The sequence below is a fragment of the Chrysochloris asiatica genome, unplaced genomic scaffold (assembly GCF_000296735.1).
Source record: "Chrysochloris asiatica unplaced genomic scaffold, ChrAsi1.0 scaffold00293, whole genome shotgun sequence".
NCBI lineage: Eukaryota > Metazoa > Chordata > Mammalia > Afrosoricida > Chrysochloridae > Chrysochloris > Chrysochloris asiatica.
The window spans coordinates 1584987-1593606 of NW_006408811.1; the positions used below are offsets into that span (position 1 = coordinate 1584987).

Sequence of the window (8620 nt, forward strand, 5' to 3'; positions counted from 1 at the left end):
CCCCCGCCGCCACCCCAGTCCTGGTCGCGCGCGCCCCGTGCTTGCCTGCGGAGTCACCGGGAGTCGGAGGAGCGCGGCCGCGCGCGGGGCCAGTGCTCAGAGAGCAGTGCGGCTGCAGAGGCTTTGGTCCCGAGGCCAGTCTCGGAAGGTCATGGACGAACACCGGAGAACTTACCGCCCTAGCCAGAGTCTAAGCGAGCCCCCAAACGCTGTCAATGCGCATTGCAAACATTGCTTAGAGGAGGGAAAGACAGGGAACCGTGTTTAGACGCCTCTGTAAATACCATCCACAAAAACCAGCTTCTGCACCTGGAAGTGTGGGGAGCAGGGGTGTGTGAGGGGGGGCAATGACTAGGATTCTACAAGTTACCTAAAATGCCCTCAGGACCAGGGCTCTGGCCACATTCCTTCTCCTGGCACTGGACTCCTTCACCCCAAGAAGGCCCACGGGGCATTCTGAGAATATCCTGGAGCCATCTAGTCTTGCCTCCAAGGCGTGGTGGGCTTATTTGTGCGAAGAAGAAACGGATCCCTTAATGGGGTGAGATTTTTCCTCCGTGCATTGTTCCCATTTCCGCAGTTTCACTTGGCCTGGGTTTTCTTCCAGGGTAATGCACCAAATGAAATTAACTAGAGAACGTTTGATGGCGCAGAATCATGGTTTGAAGATGTTTACGCTCTGTGCCGGACGCATTTGATAATGTTCTCTTAGCACAATTAATTTTGCAAAGTTCAGAAATGTGCCAGATAGGGCCCCTGGCACGCAGAAGCCACAGGGCTTTGCAGACACACCTTCAATAGGAAGCCGGCTTGTTTGTTTCATCTGTGATTTATGTGATGCGCCAGCACAAAGGCCAACATGTTTTGTGAGGACCTTTGGATGCAATTCTAAAACAATTTCTAAATTGGCAAAATGGAGCTTATTGTCTAAAATAATTTTCCCTGCTGATAACGTAACTCTAAAATGTGCAACAAAACGCCTAAAAGCAATTTGATTAAAAGTAGGCACCTTAGACTAACGTATGTGTTTTATAGCAAGACAAGGTCTCTGCTATTGTTCGTAATGACCAACTCCATCTCTCAAGATGAATATTTTGAACACCAAAACTGAATGCTTCCTGTTATCCCTAAGACCTTGTTTAGAAAACATGCTTTTGTGTGCACATGAAACCCTGTTGAAGATGTACCCCTCTGTTTTTTGTTTGCCCTTACTCTTGAGTCCTTGATGGCTTGAGAAACTTACCATTATTCATATTGGAAAATCCATTAGGCACAGTGCCTAGGGGCCACAAATCATTGAAGGGTCCATGAAATGTTTTAAATTTCTCTCAAAATTAGAAGGGGAAAAAAAAATAACATCTAGGCCTATGAAAGTGTTTTAACATGTATTAATATATCTGTCATTTTAAGTTTTACTTATTTATTTATCTGAGGAAAAGCAGTCCAGCAAGGCAAAAGTGACGAGGTTAAAAAAAAAAAAAAAAAAAAGTCATGATGTGGCCCTATTGCCTTGGGTTGAAAGAATCCCATTCCATGAGAAGAATTTCTGTTTTAAATGCATGACATAAAATGCCATCTAGCTTGGGTGACCTTGATATAAACATATAAGGAAGCATTTACACGTCATCAGACAGATCCCTGATAGTCCTGAGGGTTAGACATTAGACTGCTAAGTCCAAGGTCAGCCATTCAAACCCTTCAGCTGCTCCTCCGAGAAAAAGAGGAGGCTGTTGCTTCTATTAAAATTTATAGGGTTGCTATGAGTCAGGATTGACTCCCTGGCAGTGAATTTGGTTTTTGGTGTATGTAATCAAACAACTTTAACAAAAAGACAAACAAAACCAATACAACATGCCCAGGCTTCTCCAGCGTATCCAAAATGAGGGAAAGTGACAAGGAAAAGGCCACGTGGGAAAAAAAATGCAGTCCAGTTTCAGCTGATTTTGGTTAAAATATCTTACTTTTGCAAATTTTACAAAAGCATGTGCCAATGTGAGTGCATTGCTAGGGTTTCTATTCAGGCCTTAGTGGGGGGTCTTAAAAAAGGCTTTCAAGTAAAGGCTGCATCAGCTTTACAGAAAACTTAATTGCCCCAGTTTCTCAGGAGCACCATATTGCCCAGGTGTGGCGCTATAGGATAAGCACCAGACTGGTGGTTCAAACCCACCAGCTACTCCTTGGAAACCCTATACAGGGTTGCTGTGAGTTGAAACTGACTCGACATTACTTAACAACAACAAGAATTCTGAGCTATACAGAGTTGTAGTCTACAGACTTTTTCAGGAGAAATAATGAAATTTTATATTTCCATAAGAAAGCAAGATCTTTAAAAACCCCTTAGAAATATTCTGATTATAACCAAGTTATAACTCAGTTTGAGGCAGTTGATGTACTCTGGCTGCCTGTGCTGACAATAGAGTAAAATATTCTCCTCCATTGTATAAAAATGTGAATTAATCAGTCTGTATTATTAAAGGAATTTCAGCTCAATTGTCAACATCAAGGATTGGAATTGTTTTTATTTCCCTTGTTTGCTATTTCATGAGATTCTGCAAAATGAGTAATAGAAGAACATGGTTTGATTGATGCTTGTATCATATATAATACACATACTAAAAGCCTGACACATAGCCTATCTCAATAAATGTTTGTTGAACAAATAAAAGAATGAAATAGGAAAAGATCACTTTATTGTAAGTAAAGTATAGGTTCTGTAACAAGTTGAGATTAGATGGTAATGAAACAGCAAAATTTGAACTGTTAAGTCCTTGCTACATAAGCAGGATTGGCTTCTTAACCAATTGTTTTATGATCAGGATTTGTGCTCTTCCTAGGTGTTTGCTACTCTCCTTGCATTTGTATTGTCTTCCTTCTTCTCTTTTCTTTTTTTCTGGTTAAATAAGATTTCACTTTAATTATTGAAGCACAAAATCATCTTTAAGTTACTGAAAGAAAAATCAGCCATACCTGCAATTAAAACACGGGAAACAAAGGGCCAATCACTAGCAAAAGCCACAATCTTGAGAGGACAGAGGATAGTTTTGTTATGAAATTACCCACATGGTGACTGTGAACTGGGTGTCTCATGATGGAATGATCTAATAGGTGCTCACATAGAGTGTTCATCAATCAATGAGACAAACTATGGCATCATTCCTGGAGGAAATTTTGGGATGTAATTAAAATCTGCAAATTAAGCATAGTTATTAACTAGTCAGTAGTTGATATGAGTGAAACTGTTCTTCATTTTCAGCCTGACTAATAAATGCAAATTTAAACTGTTTTCTTTTAGAGCCTAGTTTGGAACAAGATTCAAAACTTTAATTAGATTATTGTAACAAGAAGACATATGAGAATAATCAGCTAATTTCCTCTAGATTTTATGTTCCAGTGGTTGCAAATGCTATTTGAGAGGCATGAAAAATGTGATAAACACCATGAAAGATAGTATCTACCTAGAATTCTGTTTAGAATATTCCCTCTCATATAAAATGTTTCAGGGGGTGTTATATGAAACATTTTGGTAAGTTGCTATATCCTTTGCATAACCCCAATAGGATTGTGCTTTGTTTGTCTTGTGTTTATGTGTACTGTGCCTCCTTCCAGAAGGGACTGAAGGTGATTTATGATGAAATACAAGTGTATATATATATACACTTGTATTTGATCATATATATATAGTTGTTGTTGTTGTTATGTGCCGTTGAGTAGGTTCCGACCCATAGCGACCCTGTACAGGGTTTCCGAGGCTGTAAATCTTTATGGGAGCAGAAAGCCTCATCTTTCTCCCGCAGAACAGCTGGTAGTTTTGAACTGCTGATCCTGAGGTTCGCAGCCCGATTCGTAACCACTACGCTACCAGAGCTCCATACACACACACACACATACACACACACACATACATATATATATACACATTTTTTTTTCTTTAATGTCAAAATACAAAAAACTCTTGGCTGAGACAAATAATGGCATTTGAGCAAAACACTTAGCTCCAAGTTTCTTTCTAGCCAAGTGAAATATAGGAAAATAAAGGGCTGCATAGTTCTCATTGTCAAGTGGAAGGAATCTTACAATTTCATTTGGGAGAAAGTCCTTCCTGACTCAAGCTCTCAGAGGAATATACCATACAATAAGGGTCCTTATATGAGGGATGATTGTTCAAAAGTTTAAGTTATGAGAGAAACCAAAACCAGATAACAGATTTTGGGCATCTTTTGGTAGTAAACAGACAACATTATTTTTGAAGCCCTCTTGCATATTTTCTATGATGAATAGCTTTGAAATTGCTTAAGTTGAAAGCGACTTAGGGTTCAACAACTAAGGTTCCTACACAGTATTTTTGTTTGTTTGTTTTAATATGAACTTTTAAATGTAAACTAAGGACGTAATATCAAACTTGGTTTTCCCAGCTTTCGTCTCAATAAAAGGGGTTATTAGAGTCCTGGTATGGTTCTGTGTGATAAGCACTGGACTGCTAACTTAAAGGTTGGAAGTTCAAGCCCACCCCCTGCTCCTCAGAAACCCTATCCAGGTTTGTTGTGAGTAGGAACCAACTCAATGCCACTTAACAAGAGCAATCAGAACAACAGCCTCATAAGGTTGTGGAAGGACAAAAATAAGTTAATTTCTCTAAAATTGCTTATTACTAAATTTGGTATTGTTTTCCTAAACCAGAGTACACATGTGAATTTTTTCCCCTCCCTTCTTATAATTAGAAGCCCTGGTAATGTCGTGGGTTACAAGTGGGATTGCTAACCAAAAGGTCAGCAGTTCAAATCTAAGAGCGGTTCCACAAGAGAAAGGTGGTGCACTCCCATAAAGATTTGCAGCTTTGGATACCCTATACAGGGTTGCTATGAGTCTAAACTAACTCGATGGTATACAACCACCTCTTACAATTTGTCTTTTATTGAACCACCTCCACAAATTGACCACTTCAAGCCCCTTTTAGAAGAATGTATGGTATATGAGTGGAGTCCTGGTGTAGCGCTGTAGGATAAGCACTGGACTGCAAAGTTGGCTTGGACAGCAAGGTCAACAGTTCAAACTCACCAGACGCTCTTCGGAAACCCTATACAGGGTCACTATGAGTCAGAGATGAATGGATGGTGCTTAACAACATCAACAACATAGTTTACAAGTCTGTGCCTAGCACAAAAAAGGCACTCAGTAAATGTTGTTAAGTGCCATCCAGTCAGTTCTGACTCATAGCAACCTTGTATAGGGTTTCCGAGCAGCTGTTCATGAGCTTGAACCACTGACCTTGTGGTTCAAACTGACTGCAGTTCAGCGCATAAACCTGTAGCACCACACCACTAAATATTAGAGCTATGAATATCATTACGCCTATTTCTGCTATATCTCCTAAACGTATCAAAGCAAATATCTGTGGTGGGACTGGTGGTCTGTGGTAATGCCTTTCTGCTGTCCTTGGAGGTAAAGTTTAGAGGATTATGAAGAATAACATAGGCATTGTGATGAGGAGTTACTGAGATCCTTGAAGTAGTCTTTATTCTATGTCATTCCCTTTTGTTGTTTGCTACCCTCGATGACTTCATTTATTTGCTCTCATTTGAGGACACTGAGTAATGGTCCTTCCCCCCAGTGAGACTAACATTTAGTTATCTCCCTGGGTCCTGGAGGCTTTTTACCTTTAAGCATTTTGTTTCATTTCTTATGCTCCTGGGAGGTGAAATGCCTCTGGGTATGAAAGCTCACATCCAGAGCCAAAAGCCTACAGAAGGGAAGAGGAGGGGGGTGGGGACAGAAATGTGGAGAAAGCCACAGAAGGAGAAAAGAGGGTGCTCTGCCTATCCCCTCCCCATGGTCCTCTCACCTCTGATTGGTCCCAGTAAACTCTGATTGTAACCTTAAAAGCCCTCTCTCTTCCTCTCACTCAGTTGTCTTTTTGTTTCTTTTCCTGCCTCCCACGATCTCTTTCCACGTGTCTCTGTTGTTGTTGTTGTTAAGTGCCATCGAGTCGGTTCCGACCCATAGCGACCCTGTACAGGGTTTCCGAGGGTGTAAATCTTTACGGGAGTAGAAAGCCTCATCTTTCTCCCGCGGTACACTCTTCTATATCTTTTTACCTATTTCTTTTGATTTAACAAATACTTGCTTCTGTTCTTGTCTTTTTCTTCCCCCTGTATTCTTCTTTCTCTGTTGTCTAGAGTCATTTCGGGGCAAAGCAAGACTTTAAAATGGATACTACCATAGTCCACCATACACCCAGAATCCTGTGAGCTAATGGTTGAGCTAATGGATCCCACAAAAGAGCAATTTACTCCATTGTCAGTGATGATTTTAAGTCCATTATTTAATTTATTCCTTCAGCTACTGCTCTCCATATGTTGCCAGCGGCAGCTTGTACAAATGGAGACAGAATGCAAAAGATTGAGGGATTGAACAGAGGTCAAGCCAGAGGTAGTGGAGTGGTTGAAATAGGGTCCAAATTTCTCAATCTCTTGATTTTATCACTCTAACGAAAGTACTTAATTCACAGTCTTCAATATTCTGAATAATGCCTCCCCAAAAATCTGAAACTCTGAAAGAATGAGTTTTTGTTTCCAGTTTCTGATTGTGAAGAGTTTCCTATGGTGTTGGTGAAGAATATGAATGAAATAGAGCATGAACTGCCAGAAGTACAAATACGTCTATCTTGGAAGAAGTACAGTAAGAATGCTCTATAGAAGTGAGGATGGCAAAACTTTATCTCTCATACTACAGACATGTTATCATGAGGCACCTGTCCCTAGAAAAGCAGGACATCATTCTTGATAAAGTTGAGAGTCAGTGAACAAAATGAAGACCCCCAACCAGAAGAATTGACTCTAGGATTGCATAGTTATATGAAAAAATGGCAGCGTCCCATTTGGTCACTCTTTGCTGATGGGTTTTAGCCATCCTGAAGATTTCCAGAACATTAATAACTTCTCAGACCCCTACTAGTCCAGGGTTTACAGTTGGTGTGTTGCCTAAGAGCACACAAAATGTCACATCTTTTCACCAGTGTAGATTACTTCATACCACATTGTTAACAAAAGGATTAGAAGAATTTTTTGATGACCCAAAGAATTAGGGGAAGAAAAAATCTGGAGCTTTGTGGATATGTCAGCAGTTATAGAGTAAAAGTAATGAAGATTTACATAAACTTTGGTATGTTCTACTGAAAGAAAGAAACATGCTCCTAACTCTCGAACAGGAGGCCAAGCTACAGAGATTACCAATGCCAAGTCCAGAGAGGTTCGAAAAGGTGGTAGATTCCATGGATGCCCTAGATAAAGTTGTCCGGGAAAGAGAAGATGTGTTAAGGCTTCGTCAGACAGGTCAAGAAAATTTTAGATCCGGTGCTTGGAGAAGAGACCGCTTTGGAAGAATCATCCGACACAAATTCAAGCAGTGGCCTCTACCTTGGTACCTAGATAAATGATACAATAGGAAACGCTTCTTTGCAATACCCTATGTGGAACATTTTGTCAGGTTGAGAGTTGAGAAATATGCTCACATTCAATCAAGGACAAAAAGTTTAAAGAAAATGAAAGAAAATTTTCTTCAGGAAAAGTTTCCACATCTTTCTGAAGCCCAGAAATCAAGTCTTGCTTAAGATGCCTGAATTCTTAGCATTTTGTTTTGGTCTACACACAAAAGTAAATATATGTTAAGTGGTTTATATATATAAAAAAGAATTGACCCCATGGATTCAACGATGGGGTCAAACATGTCAATAGTTAGGAGAAAGGTGCAGGACCAGGCTGTGTTTTGTTGTTCATAGAATCACTATGAGTCAGAACCAACTCAAAGGCAGCTAACAGTAACAATAACACGCTTTTTCCAACAGGCTTAATTCAAGGCCTCTGAAATCCGCTCCTGTAAGGATTACAGTCAAGAACACTCTATGGAGTCATTCTACTTTGTTGCACATGGGGTCATCATAAGCCAGAATAGACTAGGGGCCAATGGACTTAAAACACAGGCAGTTCAAGTTCACCAGCCCCTCCTTGGAAAGCCAATACGCTATGGGTCGGAACCAATTCAATGGCACTTAACAGCAACATAGCTGAAAAAGAATGACCCCATGTTATTACTCCCTTATTTGATATAACTATCAAATACTAACTGAAAAATAACTAAAGTCAGTTAAATAATTCATTTAAATAACAGTATTGTCCCCAGGGTGTCCTTCAGGTGCTAATTGGCTACACACCTGGGTCTCCTATCGGAAAATAAAAGCGGGCATCACTATGGTAGCTCTGGTCAACAGGGGCAGCTCTGTGGATGGTTACCTTGCTGGAACACAAGGTGACTGAGGTCACCACAGACAATGGCAAGTCTACAGTTGCTGAAGTTCTCTTCTGAGATATGCCCAGGGAATCTTAGATTTCTGACTTATTTCGGTTTAATCACAAGGTGCTGTGTTCAAGGAGCTGACAGAAACAGACTTTACCTAAGTCAAGGAGCCATTCAGTGCAAAAGTTAGTGTCCATGGAACCCCCTTCTGCCCCCTAGCTAGGCCAGACCTGCACTACACCACCTAGTCTAATAGCCTTGGATTTTTCTTACCTCTAGGAGAAAGCGTTCTAGTTGTGTGGGATACCCTCAGTTTGCGAGAGTAACATTA

The 8620-nt window shown here is 40.5% G+C and overlaps 1 pseudogene; it reads left to right on the forward strand.

Annotated features, from left to right (window-relative positions):
* Window positions 1-6859: 6859 nt before the first annotated feature.
* LOC102813776 lies at window positions 6860-7606 on the forward strand (annotated as a pseudogene).
* Window positions 7607-8620: the final 1014 nt, after the last annotated feature.